The following is a 26,517-nucleotide window of genomic DNA, read 5'->3' on the forward strand; positions in this document are numbered from 1 at the left end:
GCTTTTCTCTTTCCTCCTAGTTGTAGAACATCCACTCAGCCAGCTTTCCTGTGGTTCTGGATGATGTCCGTTCCGTCTTTTAGTTGTATTTTTGAAGTGGTTGTTCGAGGCAGCAAACTCCCGTGTTTACCTATGCCACCATCTTGGTTTCCTCTCAGAATTTTTCCTATATTCTTATTATTTAACATTAAAACAAAATAATCCATTGCAAAAAAAATGAAAGTTTAAAAAAATAAATAAAAATAATAAAAAAATAAAATGAAGAAAAGAGAAAAACATAAAAAAAATTTAGTTTCTTAAGTAAAAAATAAAAAAGTGAAGTAGTGAAGTTTGTTCACTTCAGCTTTGTTTTAATGTCCCATGGGGGCGGGCTTAAGACCCTCTCTATGTTCTGCCTGCCACGTCTCTGTTTCCTGTTAGGTAGTCAGCACCGTTTTGAAGTTCCCAGTGATCCACCACTCCTGTGTGTCAGATGCCACAACCTTAGTTTCAGGCAGGCGGGATCAATCTGCCCACTTTGTTTTTTCTGCCTGCTTTCAGTCTTATTTACACAAGCGTCTATTTCTGACATGGCCTCTAGGTGGTGGTGTTTCTGTATTAGTTTTGGGATCCAATGGCCCCTCAACCCAGTCCCCAAGGGCTCCCTGGGGGTATTTAGAATCTTTGTTTCCCTGCTGAGCTCAAGGCTGGGTGTGGCTGCGCTGCTAGGAGGTGTCTGGTTTTCAGGAGAAAAATGTCTTCAGGATTGGAGGGATCGGACTGTCCCAGAGCTGGCTTCCTGATCGTCTCTCCCTATTTTGCTTCCCAGCTTCCACAAAACCACCTTCCCCTGCATCGCAGCCTTGGTGAGTGTTTGTAATTGAAAGATCCTATGCACTGGGTTTAGCGAATAAAAGTAAGGAAATTATAAAGACATGAAGAACTTCAGGCTGCCTTTCTGGGCACAGCCTCTCACGGCTGTGGGCTTAAGATCTATTGTCCCCGCTGCCAGCAGCCCAGTGGACCCCCTTCCACAGTGGAGCGCTATACTTTCCACAAGGGACTCGGATTTGATGAAATGCAGTCTCCCTCTGAGACTCTAGTCCCGGCTGCATGTGTTTCTCCCTCCAGCCCAGATCCCCAAACCCACCTCTCTCCAGGCGACCTCTGACCTTTCTATCTACGGATTGTCTTGCCAGCTGTGTTTAATTCGCCAATTCCAGATGGATGTTATTTGATTCACCTGTTTCTTCAATCTTCTCTGAGAAGGCGCAGGACCCGTCTGCCTATTCAGCCACCATTTTGTCTCCCCCTGGACAAACTTTTTAGGAGCCTGCAGCCGGGGAGGCTGGAGTATTGGTGTTGGTGGGTTTGCAGCGGAGGTAGCTGGTCCCTGGCTGGTGTGGCTGTGGGGTCCCGGGTGGTGTTTGAGGTCTCCCCGGGTGGAGATGAGGCTGGGCTCCAAGTCACAGCTGCTTTCCCTTTCAAGATGGTGTGGTCTGTGCAGCAGAGTCGGCCATCCTGGGAGAGATTTCCGCGGTAGTAGAGGCTTCCTGGCTAGGGGAGCCTGATTCGCCAGTCCTGGACAGTCCTGTGGAATATAACTGTCCCTCACTCACACATACTCACACCCCCCACCATCCACGCATTCCCCTTTCTCTCTCTCTCACACACTCTCTTCCTCACTGCCGTCCTGTCGGCCACCATCTTGGATCCTTCTAAAATCTGAATTTTTTGTTTTATTGACGGTTTTATGTCTAAGAGATAAAGCAAGAGGTCAATGAGAGGATCTTTCTGTCATCTACAAATGTGATAACTAGAGAAAGCTATCAGGATCAAAGGTGAACAAAAGGTGTTTTTTTTTTTTTTAAGGGAAAAGGAGTGAATTTTGGAAACAGTCATTTATATGTTTTAATAATGTAAAAACAATGTAGATAATTATAAAGCTTGTGCTTTATGTACATTTAGGAGACAAAGTGGTGGTCAGTACGAACCAATTATGTTCACTAAGAAACACTACCAAAGTAAATTTGCTTCTTTTTGGGGTGTGGTTAGTGGCTTGATGTATTGGAGAATTCCTTATACAGAGGGTGTATTGATTTCAGAAAATCAATTTACAAAGGTTTCAATGTCATACAATCTTGTAGCTAAAATGATGAATGTGTATCTAAGTAAATTTGCAATTGATTGAGCAACCATTGTGGTGTGACAGCAATTAAGCAATCTTAAAGTTCCATTAAAAGATGTGTAATGTTCATTAAAAGGGGAATAATGTTCTCCATAGTTATTAAAATGAATAGAACTCAGGAAAGTCCATGGCTTACCAGATGCTCTTTCTTCCAAAGCCAGTACTGTGGAGAAGATAAAAGAATAGATGTTCAAGCTTAAAAGTCCCAGAGATGAAGAATTTGGAAGCTAAGGATCTCAGAAATAGATAAAAGAAAGAGGAACCTTTCTACTTAAGCCAAAAAACAGATGTTGGGTTAGTGCCAGATCAGGTAGAATGAGTGTCATTGGTTTCCTGAGGAATGGTATTATGTCTCATTGACCTTTTAAATCCATTTTCACTCCTAAAACCTAGTACATTATGCCTGGAACAGAGGAAATACTCAGTAAACAATTATTGAGTAAATGATACATGTGAAAAGCTTCCAATCTAAGAAGATGCCCTGCCAATACCTCTGTCCCTCAAGACCACTGAAACAGTATAAATTATAATTTGCCCAAGGCAGTGCTACTGTCTCTAGCATTGTGCAAAGAGAATACTTTAATGGCAGAGTTTATAAACATCTTATCCAACTCCTTTTTAGATAAGGAAACTGAATCCTCAGAGAGTTCAAGAAGCTAGTCCAGGATCCCATAGCTAATTAGAAGCACAGTAGATTTATGAAATGCTAGCCTCTTGGACCCTAGTCCAGTAAAGCTTTTCCTGCCACCTTCCTGTTCTGCTGTTCTCTGCCTCAGCTGCTTCAAAAAAAAAAAGGCCTGTTTTTTTCCTTCTATTGTTGACAATATTACAGATGTCCCTCATCCCCCACCTCCTTGCCCTTCTCTACCCAAGCCTTCAACACAATATTGTCTGTGGCTATGCATATAAGGTCTTTGGTAAAACTCTTCTCCCCTCCCCCACCTTACCCCCAGACCTGTCAGTCTGTCCCATGCATCCATGCCTGTGGACCTATTTTATTCACCAGTTAATTTTGTTCAGTATATTTCCACCTGAGTATTTGATGTAAATGGACTTCAGTCAGTCACTCCTGAACTCATTCCCTACCTCTACCCTTTGCCTTTTGAACTGATTTGCTTTTTTTGTTCTTGTACCTATTTGTCTTCTCAGTAGAGACCAGCTGAGAGGCCTTCCATGCAACTCCTATCTGCTCCCAGTCTTCAATTTTAATCTTTAACACTTCCATTTTTTAATTTGCTCTTAGAAAGCCAAAAGTAATGGTTTTATTAGTTATCTACTAATATGTAACAGTCTACCTCAAACCTAAGTTCCTAAAGCTACAAACATTTATCATCTGAGTTCCTCTGGGGAAGGAATCTGGGAACTGTTTAGATGGGTAGTTCTGGTTCAAGGTTCCCTCACGAGGTTTCTGTCAAGAAAGTGGCTGGGACTGCAGGTTCATCTGAAGGCTCAGCATGGGGAGGGTCCACTTACAAACTCATTCACATGGTGTTGACAGGTCTCCGTTCATCACTGGCTATTGGTCAGAGGCTTCAGTTCTTCATCACACGGATCTTTCCATAGGTTTCCTGAGTGTCTCACAACATGGGAGCTGGTTTCATTCAAAGCTAGTGAGTGAAAAGATAAGAAGAGAGAGAGAAAAAGAGAAATGGAGAGGGGAAAAAAAACACCATTGTCTTTTATAATCCAATTTTATAAGTGACATATCATTTGCCACATGTTATTTGTCACACAGACCTTCCTGGTATAGCGAGAGAGGGGATTACACAAGAGTGTGAATCCCAGGAGGTGGGGATCACTAGGGTCCATCTTGTATGCTGGCTACCGTAAGGATGCAGGAGCGCTTTTTAGTGAAGAGGTACAGAAACAAAATTTATTTTAAAATTGTTTTAATGGGGTCTACATTCATGCAGTCCAAAAAAAAAATACAATCATGCACTACATAATCATATTTTGGTCAACGTTGGACTGCATATATGACAGTGGTCCCATCCTATCTAATAAAAGAGAAACATGGTAATTAGCCGTAACTTCGCTACCCTTCCCATTGGCTGATCAGGGTGATATGCAAATTAACTGCCAACCAAGATGGCGGCCGGCAGCCAGGCAACTGACGCGAACAGGAGGCTTGCTTGCTTCAGTGACGGAGGAAGCCAAGGTTCCCCGCCGGCCGCTGCTGGGCTCTGAGCTGCTCTCTAAGAAACATCGTTACAAATATAGACGCTAAACAAAACCCCAGAAACGTGCTTTCAGTCAGCCGGGATCTCAGAGCTGGAGTTGCAACAAAGTTTCAAATACAGAAGGTAAACAAAGCCCAGAAACCTGCTTTCAGCAGCCGAGGTCTCACAGCTAAAGCCGGCTCTCAGCTCCAGTGACAGCCATAGAAGGTAAATAAATCCCAGAATAAAAGTAAAAAAGGAGAGATTGGGAGCTTCAGTCACCTGCCAGCCTGAAAACGGCCCTCAGCCCCTCACCCAGACTGGCCAGGCACCCCAGTGGGGACCCCCACCCTGAAGGGGGTGTGACCAGCTGCAAACAGCCATCATTCCCTCACCCAGGCTGGCCAGGCACCCCAGTGGGGACCCCCACCCTGAAGTGGGTGTGACCAGCTGCAAACAGCCATCATCCCCTCACCCAGGCTGGCCAGGCACCCAAGCGGGACCCCCACCCTGATCCAGGACACCCTTCAGGGCAAACCAGCCGGCACCCACCGGTGCACCAGTTCTCTATCCTATATAGTAAAAGGGTAATATGCCTCCCAACACCGGGATCAGCAGAGCAGCAAGGCCTCCCAGCACCAGGATTAGCGGAGCAGCGAGGCCTCACTGACCCTGTGTCAAGCGGAGCCCCGAGGCCTCCGAGCACCGGGATCAGCGGAGCCACAAGGCCTCCTAGCACTGGGATCAGCGGAGCCATGAGGCCTCCTGGCCCCTGGAGCAGCATGACAGGGGGCAGCGCCCAAACCCCCTGATCGCCCTGAGGCTCTGTGTGTGACAGGGGGCGGGGCCACAACCTCCCTATCCGCCCTGCTCTGTTCGTGAAAGGGGAAGACGCCCCAACCCCCGATCGACCCTGCTCTGTGCCTGATAGGGGGGAGCTCCCCAACCCCCTGATTGGCCCTGCTCTGTGTGTGACAGGGTGCAGCGCCCCAACCCCCCCATGAGCCCTGCTCTCTGTGTGACAGGGTGGAGCTGCAACCTCCCCATCGGCCCTGCCCTGAGTGTGACAGGGGGGAGTGCCCCAACCCCCTGATTGGCCCTGCTCTGTGGGTGACAGGGGGCGGTGCCCCAACCCCCCAATCGGCCCTACCCTGAGCGTGACTGAGGGTGGCATTGCAACCTCCTGATCCGCCTGCCCTGCTCTGTGCATGACGGGGCGGCGCCCCAACTCCCCAATTGGCCCTGCTCTGAGCCCTACCAGGAGCTGCGGGGCAGGCACCTAGGGATTGGGCCTGCCCTCTGCCACCTGGGAGTGGGCCTAAGCCAGCAGGTCGTTATCTCCCGAGGAGTCCCAGACTGTGAGAGGGCACAAGTGGGGCTGAGGGACACCCCTCCCCACACCAGTGCACAAATTTTTGTGCACTGGGCCTCTAGTCTATATATATAAAAGCCTAAGTGACCGGCCGACTGGCCAGTAGCTATGATGCACACTGACCACCTGGGGGCAGATGCTTAACGCAGGAGCTGCCCCCTGGTGGTCAGTGTGCTCCCACAGTGGGAGTGCTGCTCAGCTGGCAGACGGGTGCCAGATACCAGGCTCATGGCTGGCGAGCGCAGCTGCAGTGATGCCAGCCTCTCCCGTAGATGCTCCCCCTGCACACCCCAGCAGTGGCAGCAGCGGCAGGCTCAGTGGGGTCGGGATGAGTGGGAGTGGCACAGCGCCCAGCCTGGGCTTAGGCTTCTCCCTCGCCACTTGCTGCTTCCCACACTACTGTGTGGGATTGATATGGACAGGGGTCTGGAGCCCCCGGAGCTGGTGGGTAAGGCTGGGCTGCAGTGGCATGGAGGTCCACTGATCCCCGCAGGCCAGGCCAAGGAACCCCACCAGTGCATGATCTGTGCACCAGGCCTCTAGTAAGATCATAATAGAGCTGAAAAATTCCTATTGCCTAGTGTTGTAGCTGTCCTAAAAGCATAGCACCATATATAACTGTTTTGTGCTGGTCTTGTTCTAGTAATGCTATTGCTATCTGCTAGAAATGCCTGGGAGCACTCACCTGGCCCCTGGTGAGCATTGCTTAGGTATCTCCCCTTCCTAACAGTATTACAAGTGGATCTATCCTTGTGGTTCTTACTATAATTGCAAGACACTACTCTTCAGCAATAACCTTTAGAACCTTCAAAGGAAAAAAGAGATTACTTATAGGTCCTAGGGTATACAAGGTATGGGTGGGGTGGGGGTCATGTGAGAATGGGCCTAGGATTCTGCTTTTATTTGGGTGGGTTCAGGATGGAGGCCTAGTGTTTTGTAGGCTCACTCTTTATTGGTGAATTTAAAACATAAGGGGAAATTTAAAATGCAGAAAGAGAAAACAAAACAACTGGCCCAAATGGTCAGTTATTGAAATCAACCAAGATCTCTAAAACAAAGGAACCTCACTGGGGGGAGGTGGCCTGAATCTTTACCTAGTCTGGTGGCTGGCCATGTGTTTATTCCCTATAGCTTTACTTGAGGGGTGCCTCTTTGAAGTGAATACCTGAGCAATCAAAGCTTAAGACAGGCACTTGTGTTACAAAAAGAAACCTACTGTCAAGGTTTACACTACTATTATTCATGTGTTTGTGGTGATGGTGGTGCAAACAAATCTGTGCTGCCAATCATATAAAAGTATTGTGCGTACAATTACAGTAATAGGCTATACCAGTGGTCGGCAAACTGCGGCCCCTTGATTGTGGCTCTTCCACAAAATACCACATGCGGGCGCGCACGTACAGTGTGATTGAAACTTCGTGGCCACACTCAAGGGGCCAAAGAGCCACATGTGGCTTGCGAGCCGCAGTTTGCCGACCACTGAGCTATACCATTTAGGTTTGTGTAAATGCAGTCTATGATAACAGGACAAAATCGCCTACTGATAGATCTCTCAGAATGTATTCCTGTCGTTAAGGGGCACATGACCTTAATATAAAAGATATTCAATACAAGTCTCTTATTCTTGCCCTCATCCTTCCCCCTTCTCATAGTAACATTTAAAAAAGTTTCTTATATGGTAATTTAGAACAGTTTGGAAACATTTTTTAAATAAAAGGTCAGATAGTAAATGTTTATACTTTATGGGCCATACAGTCCCTGTTACAACTACTTAACTCTGTTGTTGTAGCATGAAAGCACCCATAGACAATAGTAAACAAGAGGACATGGCCATTGTCAATAAAACTTTACTTATGGACACAGAAATTTGAATTTTTTAAAACATTTTCTGTCATGAAATATTCTTTTTTTTTTTTAAATATATTTTATTGATTTTTTACAGAGAGGAAGGGAAAGAGATAGAGAGTTAGAAACATCGATGAGAGAGAAACATCGATCAGCTGCCTCCTGCACACCCCCCACCGGGGATGTGCCCGCAACCCAGGCACATGCCCCTGACCGGAATCGAACCCGGGACCCTTGAGTCCGTAGGCCGACGCTCTATCCACTGAGCCAAACCGGTTTCGGCATGAAATATTCTTATATTGATTTTTTTTCAGCTGTTAAAAAAGCAAAGCAAAAAAATCCTTAGCTTGTGGGTTATATTAAAGCAGGCTGGTCTTGCCCATTGGCAGTAGTTTGCCAACCTCTGATCTAGACTTTATTTATGTAAATGTAAACAAATACATCTTATTTTTTTTCTCCATTAAGGGTATGAAAGATTTCTGGGTTATTCCCTCTAGAGCAAGCTTCTCATTTGCAGTATCTCAGTTTTCAGTTGGAAATTCTTCTTGCAACCACCCTAGATCTTCAGTAGCTATTCAACATTCATACTTCTTTACAAAGCTGGCTTCTCTTTCCCTTATTCAGAATGAGGAAACTTTAGTGTGTAGTATCCTGAATCAGTAGAGCCAGAGGAGACCTTGGATATTATCTTGCCCACCTCCTTACTCCTTTTTCAAATTTATAAACAAGTAACCTGAAGTATAGAGCTTTTTTTAACTTTTATTTTATCAAAAGTAGAACTGGTACTGTAGCCCTAGTCAAGGAAAGCCTTAGTTTGATATAGGCCATAAAGAATGGGAAAATCGATGAGTATAGGAACCGCAGTGTCCACTGTCAGTGAAGCTCCCAATTTCCTTGTTCCTTTGCCTGGCTTGGTTACAGTGGTGTATGTTTCTGGAACTTTTGTCTGCCATGTGTGCTTGCAAGGGCATGTTCAGTGCACCATGGAATAGTAAAGTGGCAGGATGTCGATCGCTGCTAGGGACAATCAGAGGCCAAGGAGGATGCAAAAAAAGGGTGGGTTTGTGGTGGAAATATGAGATTTGTTGGTAAATGGATAGCTAAATAAGCTTGTTTGTATGTCTAGTTGGCTTTTTTTGTTAACTTAGTTTGGGGCTAGGATTTCAGTGTCATGGAAAGAATAAAGATGAGTAAGGGAAATGATGTATTATAACTTTCATTTAATGTGTCCTAATAACTGCCTTTTTTTTTTCTTTTTTTCACCTTGTGGGTTTGGTGGAAAAAGCATGTCTCAGGTCTAATAGTGCCTTGAAGACATGTTGCTATTTTATTGTTATAACCATTGTTGTCAATGCTGGGAACACTGACTGATTAGAAGGACAGATAATGAGAAGGTATTTGGGGAAATAGGTTGGTGACAATTTAAATAGACCAAAATTTTTCATTACCTAAATAGCTAGTATGAAGCATGCCTCCTTTTACTCATGCAGTGCTTACTGATCATAGGTACACTAAATCAGCATCTGTCTCCATGAGTGGATAATCCTAGCTGTATATACCATCTCTTTTCCTCAGTTCAGCTCTATATACTCTATGTTTCACTGTGTTTTGGTTATACTTAATTTTAAATTTGTTTCCTACCTTTAATTCGTATTTAGACCTTTTCTTTATTCTTCCTATTCACCTTCAAATCTCCCAATTTAAAAAATCAGAACTCTTTTTAAAAAATATATTTTTATTGATTTCAGAGAGGGAGAGAGAGAGATAGAAACATCAATTATGAGAGAGAATCATTGATTGGCTGCCTCCTGCATATGCCCTTGACCAGAATTGAACCTGGGACCCTTCAATCCATAGGCCGACGCTCTATCCACTGAGCCAAACCAGCTAGGTTGTGTCTTTTTTTTTTCTGAGAGCAGTCATTTTATAGCTTCATAAATCATTTATCAAGATACTATTGCCAGTCAAAAAACCTGCCTGTTTGAAACTTGCTTTCTAGCAGGGAAGACAGACAATAAATTATAAATATTATTACTGAATAAATAAAGGTCATGTAGCTTAACTCCACTTCTAGGCAGATAGGGTAGATGTACTTTTCCCTATTCTTCTTGCTAAGTGCAACTAAAATCCATGGATATTATGTGTATAAAGACTCTGAAAGGTAGTGAGAAGAAGGCAGACCAGGACTCAAGGAATGACATGGTAGTGAGTTCCCTGAGTTTTCTTTTTGTTTCACATATCACAGACTTAGAGATGAAAAGGCCAGCAACCTATAAATGCCAATGAAAGCAGGCCAAAAAAAGCCAGTTCTCTATAGCCAAAGGACTGGTAAAGGAGCAACCTAGCAATACAGAAAACTTTTACACAACTGTTCTATTCTAGCAAAACACCACAAAAAATTGTGTACCCACTCCATCATGCTACCAAAGGATAAGTGGCCAGGCTATACTCTACTCCTATAAAGCTCTAGTGTTGTTCCCCAATACCCTCGTCAGAGTGATGTCAGATAAATACAGTAGAGAACCTGGACTTGCATCCCTACTGACTGCCAATGAGGTGCTCCTTTCCTCCTTTACTGTGATGTCAGTGGAGACTACGGGGAGCTGAAACTTCCACCAAGCAATGACAAGGAGCTGCCCTTAGGTGTCAGTGGAGGCTGAATGGGTAACCTGGACTTTTATTTCCACCTGGCAGTACTAAAGCAGGGCCTTCACATCCTCAACAAGAATAGTACAAAAAAAACAAACAAACAAACAAACAAAAAACCCAGTTAAAAGGGAAGGTTTAAAGAAGACTCAGAGTCTCATAACAAAATATGGACATGTCCAGTTTCCTACCAAGAGCCAGATCTTGAATGAAAAAAGACGATCAATAGATGCTATCTTAGTTTTTAAAATTTATTATGTACTAGAGGCCCAGTGCACGAAATTCATGCATTCGGGGTGGGGGGGGGGGGGGCGGTGCCTCAGCCTAGCCTGCGCCCTCTTGCAGTCAGGAAGCCCTCGGGGAATGTCTGACTGATGGCTTAGGTCTGCTCCTCCTGGGGAGAGGGCCTAAGTAGGCAGTTGGACATCCTTAGTGCTGCCTTGGAGGCAGGAGAGGCTCCTGCCACCACCGCTGTGCTCGCCAGCCGTGAGCCCGACTTCTGGCTAAGCGGCGCTCCCTCTGTGGGAGTGTACTGACCACCAGGGGGCAGCTCCTGCATTGAGCATCTGCCCCCTGGTGGTCAGTGTGTGTCATAGCGACCGGTCATTCCACTGTTTGGTCAATTTGCACATTAGCCTTTTATTATATAGGATTGTTTTATGGTGTACAGCTTAGTTGTTAGAAAATCATATACTTTACATAGTGTTCCCCTTGATATTTCCAGTACATAATCATCACATTATTGTCTACATTTCCTATGCTTTACTTATTTCATGTGACTATTTTTTAACTACCAATTTGTGTTTCTTAGTGCCTTCACCACTTTTACCCAGTGCCCCAATCCAACCTCCCTTCTGGCAATCACCAGTTCTCTCTATATATCTATGAGTCTGTTTCAGTTTTGTTAATTTATTTTGTTCTCTAGGTTCTACATGTAAGTGAAATCATATAGTGTTTGTCTTTCTCTGACTAGCTTATTTCACTGAGCATAATACCCGCCAGGTCCATCCATGCTATCTCAAATGGTAAGGTTTTATTCTTTTTTGTTGGTTGTTAATCCTCACCTCAGTATTTTTTCCCATTGATTTCTAGAGAAAGTGGAAGTGAGGGGGAGAGACAGAGAGAGAAACATTGATGTGAGAGAGAGACATTGATTGGTTGCCTCCTGCACATGAACCCTAACCTGGGCCCCCAACCATAAAATCATTTTCAGTGCTACTTCATAACTGTAATTTTGCTACTGTTATGAATCGTAATGTAAATATCTGATATGCAGGATGTATTTTCATTGTTACAAATTGAACATAATTAAAGCATAGTGATTAATCACAAAAACAATATGTAATTATATATGTGTTTTCCGATAGTCTTAGGCGACCCCGTGAAAGGGTTATTCGACCCCTAAAGGGGTCGCGACCCACAGGTTGAGAACCGCTGCCATAGAGGTCCTGGATTTAGGGCTTTCCTTACAGCTGATCACTTGTATCTAGCAAACAAATCTTTCTCCCCAAATTGTCACCTACTAATTTATAGGTATTAACCTTTAAAAGAGGAGCATAGGATAGGTGACAGAACCATGGAAATTATTCCCTTAATAAGATTCCCCTGCACCCTTGGGAGGAGGTCTGTGACTGCACTGATTTTAGAACATTTCCTCACATTTAGAACATTTCCTGGATCCAACTGCTAGAGAATAGACTTTGAAAAGACAAGGCTGTGCTGATAAGTGATGTCACAGTTGGGCAAAAGAGCATGTGCTAATGAACCATGCAAAGCCCCAGTCACTAAAGTTGGGGTTTTACACATGTGTTTTTATGGATCTTTATTTACCATGAACATTTAGATGGTAATTGGAGCACAAATTGTCTGTTAAAATAGTTATTTCAGCTTTCCCCTGACCATTGTAATCTTTTGGTAATCCCTCTTTTGGCCCTTTCCAGCTGTCTGCCCTTTATGCAGAGAGGGGCCAGCTTCCCCTTTACTGCTGTGAGTGAAGGCTGAGCCTTAATGTGTGGCCACTTACATAGCTTCTCAGCTTTCTGATAAAAAAAGAGGCCAGATCACTTTATATGGTAACTGGCTTCTCCAATGTGGAGAGCAACTCTGTTCACTCCCAGAGCAGATGTTCACATTGATGAAAATGACATAAATAATAGCCTTTTTCAGTTACTGAGTACTCAGTATATACCAGGAACTGTACTAAATGCTCTATCTGCCTTGGCCCATTTAATTCTCACAATAAGCACACCAGTGGGCTCTATTGTTATAATCAGCTTACAAGTGAAGTTAATTGAGGATCAGAGAGGAAAAAAATTTGTGCCTAAGGTTACCCAGTTTGAGCACCCAAGTGTGTAGGAGTACAGAGTCTATACACTTAACTATCATGCCAGACTGCCTCCCTTGACTAGAATTCTTCTGTGTTGACTTTGAGGAAATGTCATCCAAATATTCTCCTGGCAGCTGGATGAAGCTGCTTGCAGCAGGAAAGGCAAATTCTCCTGAGAAGCAGATGAACAGTTATACTCCAGAGAACTCTGTGGTATTCCTGAATTGCTTCTGCCCTTGGGGCTCAAAGAGAAGACTGTGATTATTTAAGTTGAGAATTCATTTGATTCAAGACAAAATTCTTATTCATAGAGTTTTCACTATTTTTAGTTATCCATTTTTTTATGGGGAGTTTAATCTAATTTAATTCAATTATATGAAATGTTAGTAAAAGATGTTCTGGAACTTAGAATGAAACATGTGACTCAAGGGAGGTGGATAAGTCATTAAGAATAAAATGTCTGACTGTGAGGACTGTTAAACACTTGGTCTTTGTGTAATCTCTTGAAAATCCTGAGGACCAGCTACATTTCTGTCTCCCAGAGATGGTTTAGGTGTGAGATTCTCAGCAGAGGACCTCAGGTTTCCTTGTGATTCTTATTCTTCATAAATTTAACTTAAACTACTGTGTCAGTTTAGGTCTTCTGAGAAGCACACACCAAGACAGGAATTAGACATGTCCGAGTTTTATTTGGAGAAACACCCATTAAGGGTAAAGAGGAAAGGATCAAGAGTAGGCAGGGAGAGCCTTCAGAGAGTGATGCAGGTCTGACAGTTGTGAAAGGTGCAGAAGGAAAGAAAATTGGGCAGGAAGAGCTTCAGTCCACAAAGCAGTTCTGAGAAAGTCTTGGCTAGGCTGATGGAAGTCTTTAGGAAAATATCCCCCATTAAAGAAATTTGTGCTGGGGGGGTGGCCTAGCTCTCTTCACCTTCTGTACTTAGTCATTGCCTGGGAGCAGCATGGGGGTCAGAGGGTGGAGGGTAGGGTGGGGAGCATGACCTCAGAGTGAACACTGCAGTAGATCTAAAAGTACAACAGCTGGAGGCTGTCAGACAGCTAGCTATGCTTCAAGCAGCAGGTTCTCTTGAAGGGATCAGAGCTGAGTGGACCATATCTATGTCTACTACAGTTACATACTGCATTGCTAAACTGGGGTATTTTCCTAAAATTTACTGCTAGTGTCAAATGAACCAAGAAGTAAACTATTTTTTTCCTAAAAATAAATCCCCTGGCATCAAAGCGAATTGTCTAATAAGACTCCTTGATCCCTTTCTTTCTAGACCCCATTCCCAATGCTTAGGCTGTTTATTTTTATTTTTTTCTGGAATCTGCTATAGCTTTGCCATGTTGTTGGTATCTAATAATTTTTTTTAAATGCTTCAAATTTATGTTATGTGTGTCGGAAGAACACGTTTGTACTTACTTTTCCATAAAAATTAATCTAAAATGATAGTTTTGTCTCTTGAATATATTTAAAATGTGTTCTTTCTCTCTATTTCCTGTGCTATTAGATTAGGGCAGTTCCCTCATCCTTACTTCCTTGGATTTTTTAGTAGCTTTCCATCTGTTCTCTCTGCCTCGGTCTTGTCGATGTTTGATTCACCTTCTGTACAGTACAAAACACAAATGTGACCTTTTTAGAAAACCTCCATGGCTTATTAGCATTTAGAGGGGGGAAACCCCAAGCTCCTGCTCACCTTGCTAACCTTTTCTCCTTCAATTCTCCTCCATGTGCTCTCTCTTCTAGTGCTATGGAACCAATCATAGTTCTGCTTATTGCCTGCCTGTGTATATACACCGTTCTTTGTCTAAACTGTACTCTTTTGTGTCCACTTGACACACTGCTACTAAATATCTGGTCAGGTAGCATATTCTCTTGGAAGCTTTTCTGGATTTCTGTTCAGAACTGACCCTTCATCTGTAATTGGAAGCTCCATGTTTTGTATTATAATTATTTGTACCCTTTCCATAATGGGCCAGGTTGTGTTTTATTTATATTTATAATCCTTGCCCCTAGCACAGTGGTTGGCCCATCAAAGGTACTCAATAAATATTGGTGAACTGAACCAAAATCGAGTTACATTCCTTGTATTGCCCACAATGTCTATCACAGAGTCTCCTTGAACAAATATTTGTGAAATGGATGTAAATGAATGAAATGAAAATGTATTTAAGGAACATTAAGAAAACTCAATTTCAGTATTCATTAACTGGACTTGTTGATGCTATTTACATTTTACCGATTTTCATTATTTGAGAGCAGTTGCCTTACTTGTCTTATTATGTATATCACATTCATATGTATATTACATACGTTTATATAAATATGATGATGCAATAGGCAAGATTTGAGGGTTTGAGTTACCTGGCAAGCATGGCCTTGACATATCATTTTCATTTTCATATAACTTGTACCTGGACAATTATATTGGGTTATATCTTCAGAACAATGTCACTAGTGACGTATGACTGATCTTCATTAAAATTCCCAGTGGGTGTTGTCACTAGAAAGAGAAACAGAAAAGAAATTAAACTTTATTGCTAGATGCCTACTAGAGTTTCTCTTTTACAAGTATTGCTACATATTTATTTATTTTTGTTCCATTTATCATTTCACTTATTCATTCACTCATTCATTTATCTTTTAGCTTATAGTGGTAGGTAAAAACAGTCCACAAGGAAAGAAAGTAAAGATTAGAGGCCAATTATTAAGTGCTCATTCAGGTGACATAATCTCAGAACAGCTCTATGAGGTAGTAGAAACTATTATATTCATTTTAAACATGAAGAATTGGATGTTCAGAGATGTTAACTAGTGGAGCTAGGATTTGAAGGTCGGAGTTATTGCTCTGAAATAGCTCTATTTCAGGATTGATTTTAGAATTATTCCCATCTAGTCACGTGAAGATTGCTTCTGTAATTTATATTGCTGATTTGTTTTCCACTCAATCCAGGAATCTGATGATACCAACTTCCATATTAGATGGCATACAGAATTAAGTTCTGAATCACTGTCATACTTATTGAATATCTAATGTATATAGTTAGAATTTTATAGATTAGTTCTTAATCTACACTAATAAAAGAGAAACATGGTAATTGGCGTACGACCGCTACCCTTCCCATTGGCTAATCAGCGTATCCTTATGCAAATTAACTGTCAGCCAAGATGGCGGCCGGCAGCCAGGCAGCTGGAAGCTAACAGGAGGCTTGCTTGCTGTGGACTCCAACGTTCCCGCCGGCCTCTGAGCTTCAGTTGGAAACATAGTAACATTTACAGAAGATAAACAAAACTCCAGAAAGCTCCTGTCAGTCAGCCGGGATCTCAGAGCTGGAGTCGCAACATTGTTTCGAATACAGAAAACAAAGGCCAGAAACCTGCTTTCAGCCGAGCCTCAGAGAGAAAGCCGGCTCTCAGCTCCAGTGACAGCCATAGAAGGTAAATAAATGCCAGAATAAAAAAAAAAAAAGAAAAAAAGGAGAGGTTTGGAGCTTCAGTTGCCCGCCAGCCGGAAAACAGCCCTCAGCCCCTCACCCAGACTGGCCAGGCACCCCAGTGGGACCCCCTCCCTGAAGCAACAAGATGGCGGCTAATTTGCATACTGAAGGCAGGCGGCAGCAGGCAAGGCTGTCTGCGGTCTGGGACCCGGATCTGTGACCCTGGCGGGCAAGATCAGCGGAGCCTCGAGGCCTCCCGGCACCGGGATCAGCGTGACAGGGGGCAGCGCCCAAACGCCCTGATTGCCCTGCGGCTCTGTGTGTGACAGGGGGCGGCGCCCCAACCCCCTGATCGGCCCTGCTCTGTGGGTGATAGAGGGCAGCGCCCCAACCCCCTGATCAGCCCTGCGGCTCTGTGGGTGATAGAGGGCAGCGCCCCAACCCCGATTGCCCTGCGGCTCTGTGTGTGACAGTGGCGGCACCCCAACCCCCCCACGGGCCCTGTTCTATGTGAGACAGGGTAGAGCCATACCTCCCCATCGGCCCTGCCCTGAGTGTGACAGGGTGTGGCGCCTCAACTACCCCCCCCTCCCCACGGGCCCTGCTCTGTATGTGACAGGGGGCGGTGCCCCAGCTCCCCTATTGGCCCTACTCTGTGCGTGACAGGGGGGAGCTCCTCAACCCCCTGATTGGCCCTGCTCTGTGTGTGACAGGGGGCAGCTCCCCAACCCCCTGATCAGCCCTGCTCTGTGCATGACAGGGTGGAGCTCCCAAAACCCCTGATTGACCCTGCTCTGTGCATGACAAGGGGGAGCTCCCCAAACCCCTGATGGGCCCTGCTCTGTGTGTGACAGAGTACGGAGCCCCAAGCCCCGATGGTCCCTGCTCTGTGTGTGACAGGGGGCAGCGCCCTAACCCCCTGATCGGCCCTGCTCTGTGCATGGCAGGGGGCAGCGCCCCAACCCCCTGATCGGCCCTGCTCTGTGCGTGGCAGGGGGTGGCGCCGCAACTTCCCTATCGACCCTGCCTTGAGTGTGACAGAGGGCGGTGCCCCAACCCCCCAATCGGCCCTACCCTGAGCATGACTAGGAGTGGCATCACAACCTCCCCATCCGCCCTGCTCTGTGCATGACAGGGGGCGGCGCCCCAACTCCCCAGTCGGCCCTGCTCTGAGCCCGACCAGGGGCTGCACCTAGGGATTGGGCCTGCCCTCTGCCACCCAGGAGCAGGCCTAAGCCAGCAGGTCATTATCTCCTGAGGGGTCCCAGACTGCGAGAGGGCACAGGATGGGCTGAGGTACCCCCTCTCCCCCCCGAATGCACAAATTTTTGTGCACCGGGCCTCTAGTTTGCCTATAAGAATGATTTCTATTGAAATTGCTAATGGTTCTTTCTCAAATTCAACCAGCTAAAAGTGAATTGGGGTGGTGGGGAGGGTGTCTGCATTTAAACGGACCATGATAAATTTGGATCTGTATTTGTATACATTTATAAATGGCTTCCTCCAAGCATGAGGGAGGAATTCCATTTGGAAGCATGTTCTGAGTTCTCTGAGTAGACATCTTTAGCAAAGCTTACCCCCCTGAGTTAAAAACACTATGCACAAGAAATTATCACTGAAATTAAATGGTGGCAGACATGTCCAAGGACTAATATAGGGATTTGATTCCTTTATGAATCTTGTGATAGATGAATGTGTGGAGATGGCAACTAGTGGGCAACAAAACAATATTCAAATGGTGATAATACAAGGAAATGATATAATCATATTAGAAGCCTTGGAATGACTATTAAGAATGGCTGTGTTTACCAGAGAAATCAACTGCTTCCACAAGTCTCACCACAACGCCTGTTTTATAATATGAAAATTTGGTCATGTACATTTTCATACTGAACGTTTTTGTTAAATAAGCTTTTGTAGTAGGAAAAAAAAGGCCTCATCCTTCCCTACATTCCCCACCAAAAAAATAAGAATAAAAAAACCTGGTACAATCTGACATAGTTGCCAACTCCCCATGTGAGACCTATATTTTGCTTTTAATAAAGACAGGCCACAGTATAGCCCAAGAGGAACTCCAGTCAGACCTATAGCAGCCTCATTTCCTCCCAGTAGGAGGCCTGGTGAAGATAGATGCTCTAGATACACAGCACTGCTAATGTGGAAAGGGTTGACTGAGGAGGGAAGCAGGGGTGAGCCCTGTGTAAAGGCAGGGGTCAGGCCTATGTGTTAAGGCTAATCAGAATAGATGATCTGATTATCTCCCAGAATATAAACACTTCCAAAAGTTAATGGTTCTATTTATGTTGAAAGAAATCAAGAAACAAACTTGGTTATGTTATTTGGAATAAATCTGTGCAGATGGTAAGCAGAACCAGAAACTGTTTGAAGTTTTCGTGACAAGTTAGGGCATACATGAATATGGTAACTTTTCCTTTTTGAAAGCGCTTGATTTTATCAGCTTGTTTACCTATCTGTCACAATAGAGCATAAAACCAAGAAGCGTTTGCATAGACTGATATCTGAGAAACATGTTCCTGGTAGCTGCGAAGCAGCAAGAAAGGCATATATCAGTTTTCTGCTCTTTATTAAATGCAGTAATAAACTAGTTCTTCAAAAATCACCTAACTGGGTGTCAAATAGAGTGTGACAGTGGGCAGACTTATAGCAAGGGGTAGATATTGTCTATGTAACATTTTGCTCTCTTGCATCAGTATTTCATGCCCTGTGTAGATAAATCAAAAGCAATTTGTCACATTCTCAAAATTCACTCCCATTAAGTTGTTAAACAAAGCAAGTAATTGTTACAGAATTTTCTATTCTTTAATCTTCAAGCAAAGGACACCATTTAGGTCTCTGACAAACCTGGCTGTTTATTGCAGCCCGAACAGAACTGGTTAAGTCTTATTCTGCCTTCCAAGAGGGAGCTAAAAGTAATTGCAAAATATTTTGTCCCCCTTGGCTCTGTGCGTAGATTTAAAATTAAATTGGTTCTGGTTAGTAAGCTAGAACAGGGTAACTAAATTGAATTTTCTGAGGAATGTTGTGAATCCTATGTGGAAAAAAAACACCATACGAAGTTTGTATGTTTCCTGCTATTCTTTTTGTACTCTGCTCTCTCTTGTCCATTGTAATCTTTTCATACTTTCCTCCCTGTTGGTAAGGCCAGCCTCAGTTGTATCTCATTTGGAGTGTTATAAGCATTTTTACCTGTGACTATTTCTGTGGAAGTTTCAGACATTCCTTGTAGTTAACTTTTCCAAACACTCTTCCTCTCACAAGTGCAAGTTACTCCCTTTCTTTTCTTCTCATACACACTTTTCATGGAATGAGATTATTGTTAGCATTTTATGGAGTGTGCACAAAGGAAAAGCAAACATAAGACCAGAGACTGGGGCATTCGAAGTGTTAGTCCGTTGGTTATGTTTTTAAATCATGATCACAGATTTTAGTTCTAACTGTGACATTCTAGAGAAGATTCTAGAATTATCCCCTTACAATTAAATCTTTCCTGCTTCTCATTTTAAAAAATATTTTAACATTTATTTTCTTGGTGTAAAACTAATGCTTGCTCATTGTAGAAAATATTAAAAATTTAAAGTTATAGAAAGAAAAATATAAAAATTGTTTCAAAGCTTAGTGAGGTATATAGAAGTATATAGGAGAAAAAAATAATTTTACTATCAAAAGATAAAAATATGAATGATATTATATTTCCTTCCAATTTTTTTTATTGCATAAAATTTTCTGTATTGTTGAGCTTATATTGTGTATACACTTTTGAATTTTTTTTTTTAAATCTTGGGAAGTTTTATAATGTGTGTGTGTATTTTTTTTTTTCTTAAATTGATCTTTACTGTAGGGGCCTGGCCTTGGGGTATGGTCTATCACATAGTGCTCTTCCATTTTTCTTTAAATGTTTAGGTAGCAGAGCATCTGAAATGTGATAAAATTAGCTTCAGTTTGATGGGAGATGGATGTCCATCTTCTAAGCTCTTCTCCCTTTGCCCTTGAATGTAGAGGGCAGGTATCTTAGTGCTGCCACAGCTCAGATGTCCCAGCTTCCATTAGGTTGATTTTTTAATAAACACTCATTCTCTATGTAAGAAGATCAGACATAGATCTGATGTTACAGCAGATTACTAAATGTGGCTGGCCTGGATTAAGAAGTGTTTGCTATTTGGTCTTTAGGCAACATATTGGAGCAATCTTAATTTTTATTTTATGGTTTCTTCCCGGAAGATTAAGGCTTCAACTGACACTAAATTGTGTGGGTTTGAGAAATTATAGTGCTTTCTGTTTTGTTTTGTTTTGCCTTTTATTTTTGATGAATAGCACTAGGCCTCATAATGCTTAAGTACTCATTTTTACCTACTAAAATTTCACTTCTCTCACTGATCTTATGAGAAACAAACAAACAAACAAAAATTAACTGCTTACTTGATTCCCCTCAGTTATTTGTGCATTTGAGGTTCCACCAGTCATTCAGTATGGTACTTTGCTCGCTTTTATTAAAGAAGCATCCCCTTCTTTTTAATTCCTTAAATTGTTTCCTTTCAAGAGATTGGTTTAAAATTTTTTGAAGATCCATCTTACAGGCTCCCAATGAAAGCTTTAATTTCATTTTATTTGCTCTGATTCAGGCATTTGAAAGCCATGGTGGGCACTCAGTGGTTCACATCCCCAGGCTCTGTCAGTGGCATTTGGGCTGCTCATTTGGGAAAATTTTAGACCAGTTTTTCTCACAAATAAAGTGTTTTTAAGATGGTATTTTCTGATAAAATTTCAGTCTTCTCTGAGGCCAATTATTTTTCAAAGCATTTCTGGGCCCTGCTTTGCCTATACTATGCACTAACTAAAGATACCATAAGAGGTTATGGAGATTTACACAAAATATGCTTCATTACATGAAGATAGATTACAAATGATTTCTGTCCTACAGCTCATTTCAACAGTTCTACCATTAAAGGAGATAAATAATTTAAACTGTTGATTGACTTCCAATGTGTACAATATGCAAGCTTTAGGGGCAGTGACTTGAATCATCTCAATTTGATTACAGGACCTCTATAGGCTACTCAAGGTTTCAGTATAAAGAGATGGGGTTCTTTTTTTTTTTTTTTTTAACATTTTGCAAGGTTGTTGCTTAGTTAGATTATAACTCTACTTTGGCTATAAATTATTTAATATAATTCTTCAGTACATTTCTTTTGAGTATCTGAAATCTTTGAATAGAGCTTCTTTAGCTAACATATAAGAACGAAAAGGGAGATATAAGAAAGAAGAGAAACTTAAACTCATACCAAATGGCATTGCTAGAGAATTATGTTCTACAGAGCATGGTGTCTAGCTGAGGCAGATGTTAACAATTCACTGGGTTGATATTAGAGATGTTTATTACAGAGAACAAAGTCAGTTGCTAAGTATAGGACTTTTCCCTCTTTTTGCATCTTCCTTAAATTCTATATCCACTCAGTCCCCAAGTCTTATTCATGGTAATCTCTCTTCTTATCTTCAGTGCCATTGCATTATCAATGTATTTGTTATAAACATTTATTACTTAACTAGTGGCCCGTTGCACGAAGATTCGCTCAATAGGCCTTCCTTCCCCTGGCTGCTGGCACCAGTTTTCCTCTGGCACCCGGGACCCAGGCCTTTGGTCCGGCCGCAGCAGTGAGGCTTGGCTTCTCCGCTCTGGGTGCTCCCAGCCCCTCCTTTTTTTTTTTCTTTCCCAGCTTCTCAAGCAGAGCCCAGGTCTGGCTGGAAGCCTGGGTTGCCCCCGGTGACCCAGGCCCCCAGCCACTCCTTGAGTGGAGCCCAGGCCCACAGCCCCTCCTTGAGTGGAGCCCAGGGCCGGCGGGAAGCTTGGCTTCCTCTGTCGCCAGGAGCAACCCGAGCCTCTTGCTCACTCCAGCTCCATGGCTGCCGCCATCTTCAGTCTTTGCTCCATGCCTGTGTATGCAAATTAACCGCCATATTTGTTGGATTAATTTGCATAGTTGCTCTGATTGGCTGGTGGGTGTAGCGAAGTGGCGGAGTGATGGTTAATTTGCATGTTTCTCTTTTATTAGTGTAGATATGATCTGGATACTACATTATCATATTTAGACACATATCATATTAATGATTCTGCAAAGGTAGGTATTATTGTCTGTATTTTACAGAAAAGGAAACAGAGGTTTGGGTAGATTATGTCATTTCACAAGGTTAAATAATGTGTAACTTTTTAAACCCATATCCATCTCGCCCCAAAACAAATTCATCCATTGCTTGTTCTATTTGTGAAAGCCTTCTAATTTTCCTGCCTTCACCTCCATTTAATTTCTAACTCCTTTCTTTCCTTTTTTTGCAGCAAAACTATGTTAATATTAAAATATGCAAACATCACTGCCCTCAATTGCCTAAACAATGAAGTCTAAACCTCTAGGCTTGTTTCAATTCAATCCTAGCTGGATCCCTCTTGCATCTCTGACTGCTCTTTTACCCATTTCCTATTTTTCTACCTCCTGGCTCCCTGTGCTTCAGCTATTTTTGGTTCAGATTTGTTGGCATTATATGAATGTTTCCTACTCTTTAACATTTTTGTTGCTATTTCAGTTGCCTAGAACACACTCTGCCTGACTCTTCTTAGTTTGTGAACTCCTACTCATCTTTCTAGACCAGCAGTTCTCAACCCCTTTCTCAGGGGTCGCCTAAGACCATCAGAAAACACGTTTTCGATGGTCTTAGAAAGTGAGACACCACTCCTCTATCCATCTCCAGGCAGGTCCGCCCACATGCAGATACGCCCACATAGGAGTACCCGGTGTGATGACATCATCGTGCCAACCCCATCACATACACCCCGTACAAATACAGGTGTATGTGACAGGGTTGGCACCATAATGTACTTATGCGGACCAGTCACACATGTGTAGAGAGCAGCTACTGTGTAGAAAGCAGCTGCTGTGTTGAAAGCAGCTACTCTGTTAAAAGCAGCTACTGTGTTGAAAGCAGCAGTATTGGAGGTAAAATGACACTTCATGAATTATAATTACTGGGTAAATGTAAAATCATGTACTGTAAAATCATCAACTACTGCAAAAAAATATATATCTGTACCATGGGAACTTAATCTGGATGCTGATCGGTCTTTTTATATTCAGCTGTGGTTGATGTGAATACTGCCCCCTTGTGATAGTAACAGGTATGTAAAAAACAACACAGAGAATGGTAAATCATAGGAAACTTCAATGAACTGTATTGACTGAACTTTGCCATGTATCATCTTTTGTATTATTAAAGCTATTGTTATATATTATTTTCATTAGCAAACCATCCCATGACAATGGATCGTGTAGAGAAGAACATTAAGAAAAGAAAATATAGTGAGGATTTTTTACAGTATGGTTTTACCTCAATAATTACAGCAGGAATTGAGAAACTGCAATGTGTTATATGTTGTGAAGTTCTATCAGGCGAATCCATGGAGCTGAACAAACTAAAATGCCATTATGATAGCAAGCATCCGAGCTTTGCTGGCAAGGATACCAACTATTTTAGAAGCAAAGCTGATGGACTCAAGAAAGCCAGACTTGACACTGGTGGCAATTACCACAAACAAAACGTAGCAGCCGTTGAAGCTTCATATTTGGTGGCACTCAAAATCGCCAGAGCTATGAAACCTCACACCATTGCTGAGGATTTACTGTTGCCAGCGGCCAAAGACATTGTTCAAGTTATGATCGGAGATGAATTTGTTATGAAATTGAGTGCAATTTCCTTATCTAATGACACTGTCCGCAGAAGAGTAGATAACATGTCTGCTGATATTCTTGATCAGGTAATCCAGGATATTAAATATGCTCCACTTCCAATATTTAGTATCCAGCTTGATGAATCTACAGACATTGCAAACTGTTCACAGTTACTGGTTTATGTGAGGTATATTAATGATGGTGACTTTAAAGATGAGTTTCTTTTTTGCAAACCTCTTGAAACGACAACTACTGCACGTGATGTATTTGACACAGTTGGTTTATTTCTGAAAGAGCATAAGATCTCTTGGGAAAAGGTTTGTGGTGTTTGCACAGATGGTGCTCCAGCTATGCTAGGATGTCGATCTGGATTTCAACGTTTGGTACTGAATGAGTCACCAAACGTCATCGGAACTCACTGTATGATTCATTGGCAAATATTAGCAACGAAGACGCTGCCACAAGAGTTACAAGAAGTAATGAAAAGCGTCATAAGTTGTGTCAATTTTGTAAAGGTGAGCACTTTAAATAGTCTACTGTTTTCGCAACTGTGCAACGAGTTGGATGCGCCAAACAGTGCTCTGCTATTTCACACTGAAGTGAGATGGTTGTCGAGAGGAAAAAATTTAAAACGTGTTTTTGAGCTTAGTGATGAACTCAAAACGTTTTTTAATCAGAAAGCAAGACCACAGTTCGAAGCACTTTTCGGCGATAAAAGTGAACTGCAGAAAATAGCTTACTTGGTTGCCATCTTTGCCATCTTGAATGAGTTAAATCTATCACTGCAAGGACCAAATGCAACATGCCTCGATTTGTCTGAAAAGATCCGATCATTCCAAATGAAACTTCAGCTTTGGCAAAAAAAATTGGATGAAAATAAAATTTACATGTTGCCTACCTTATCTGCTTTCTTTGAGGAACATGACATTGAACCAGACAAAAGGATTATGATGATAATTTCTGTGAAAGAACACTTGCACATGCTTGCAGACGAAATTTCATCATACTTTCCAAATCTACCTCACACCCCATTTGCACTTACCAGAAGCCCATTCACAGTCAAAGTTGAAGATGTTCCTGAGACAGCACAAGAGGAGTTCATTGAACTTATTAACAATGATGCAGTGAGAACTGATTTCTCTACAATGCCAGTTACAAAATTCTGGATCAAGTGTTTGCAGTCATATCCTATTCTGTCTGAGACTGTGTTGTGCCTTCTTCTTCCATTTCCAACAACATATCTTTGTGAAACAGGGTTTTCCAGCTTGTTGGTTATCAAGTCTAAATACAGAAGTAGACTTGTTGTGGAAGATGACCTTCGTTGTGCTCTTGCAAAGACTGCCCCGAGAATTTCTGATCTGGTGAGAAAGAAGCAATCTCAACCTTCGCACTGACATTGACTTTTTACGCATACTGTCGCAAAATGTAGCAATGTAGTTTACTGTTGTTATATTAAGACTGTTACCCATGCTACACCATGCTTCAAGACAAAATTTCATTTATTTGTAATTAGAAATAAATATTTCACAATATATAATTACATATTGTTTTTGTGATTAATCACTATGTTTTAATTATGTTCAATTTGTTGTGGCCCCACCCCATAACAAAGAAACAGAATTTCCAGAGGATGAGGCCCAGAAATCAGGATTTAAAAAAGATTCCCAGGTGATTCTAATGTGTAGCCAAGGTTGAGAACCACTGCTCTAGATCAAGTGTCAGCAAACTTTTTTCTGTAAAAAAAAAAAAAGTGAATATATTTGGCTGGGATCTATCATGTCTTCTCCTTCTCCTCCCCTCTCCCCCAACTCTTTCAAAATGTAAAAACTGTTCTTAGCTCTCAGGACAATGAAAAAGCAGGTCACAGACTGACCTAGGTGAAGTAGGAGAAAGAAAAAACACCAGAGGCAAGGAGACCTGTTAGAAGGCTATTGCAGCACTCCATAGTAAGGATACAGAGACCCCAACTAGGGTGAATGACTGTAACTGGTAGGAGAACTGACAATACTGGGTGTGGAGAAAAAGGTTAATAATTGTGCTCAAACCTCCCCAAGTTTCTGTACCAATCCAGACTGTGTTTTAAAAGTGTAGCAAGTATCACACGATCTCATTTATATGTGGAATCTAATGAACAAAGTAAGCTGATGAACAAAATAGATCCAGAGACATGGAATAAATAATATTGTGTTTATTATACAATAAATATTAATAGATGACATTTGTTGAGCAGTTTTATGCAAGATACTACTTTAAACTTTCTACCTGCACAAAGTTTTTAAATATTCACAACAACCATATAAGATTGGTAGATGTTAACCAAAAGAGGTTAAACAAGACATGAAACAAGAAAGAACCACATAAATCACTTTAACACAGTGTTGGTGTCACATTTTTAAACAATAATTTGTTGTTATACATCAAGAGCTTCAAAAATATTCAAAGCTAGAATATTTAAGAACATAATAATGTTCTAAGATGTTAGGCAATAAATAATGGATATAAGATACACACAATGTAATTATGACTTTATGTAATATTCAGTATATTAGCATAAAGAAATTAAAAGGAAACATATTACCATACCCTCTTAGTCCATTCAGGCTGCTATAAAAAATATCATAAACTGGGTGGCTTATAAACAACAGAAATTTATTTCTCACAGTTCTGGAGGCTAAATGTCCAAGATAAGGTATCAGGGTGGTTGGGTTCTGGTGAAGACACTCTTCCAGCTTACAAACTGACTTCGTTTCATATCCTCACATGGTGGAAGGGATGAGGGATCTCTCTAGAGCAGTGGTTCTCAACCTTCCTAATGCCGTGACCCTTTAATA

The 26,517-nt window shown here is 42.2% G+C and overlaps 1 protein-coding gene and 1 pseudogene across 1 annotated transcript in view; both read left to right on the plus strand.

The window, feature by feature from the left end:
* HPSE2 (heparanase 2 (inactive)) overlaps nucleotides 1-26,517 on the plus strand; it is a 541,259-nt gene that overhangs the window by 210,127 nt on the left and 304,615 nt on the right. The window lies entirely within an intron of this gene.
* LOC139021470 (small nuclear ribonucleoprotein G pseudogene) lies at nucleotides 17,525-17,739 on the plus strand (annotated as a pseudogene).

This window comes from Myotis yumanensis, unplaced genomic scaffold, assembly GCF_028538775.1.
Source record: "Myotis yumanensis isolate MYYU_CA2020_CCGP unplaced genomic scaffold, mMyoYum1.0.hap1 SCAF_13, whole genome shotgun sequence".
NCBI classification, from domain to species: Eukaryota; Metazoa; Chordata; class Mammalia; order Chiroptera; family Vespertilionidae; genus Myotis; species Myotis yumanensis.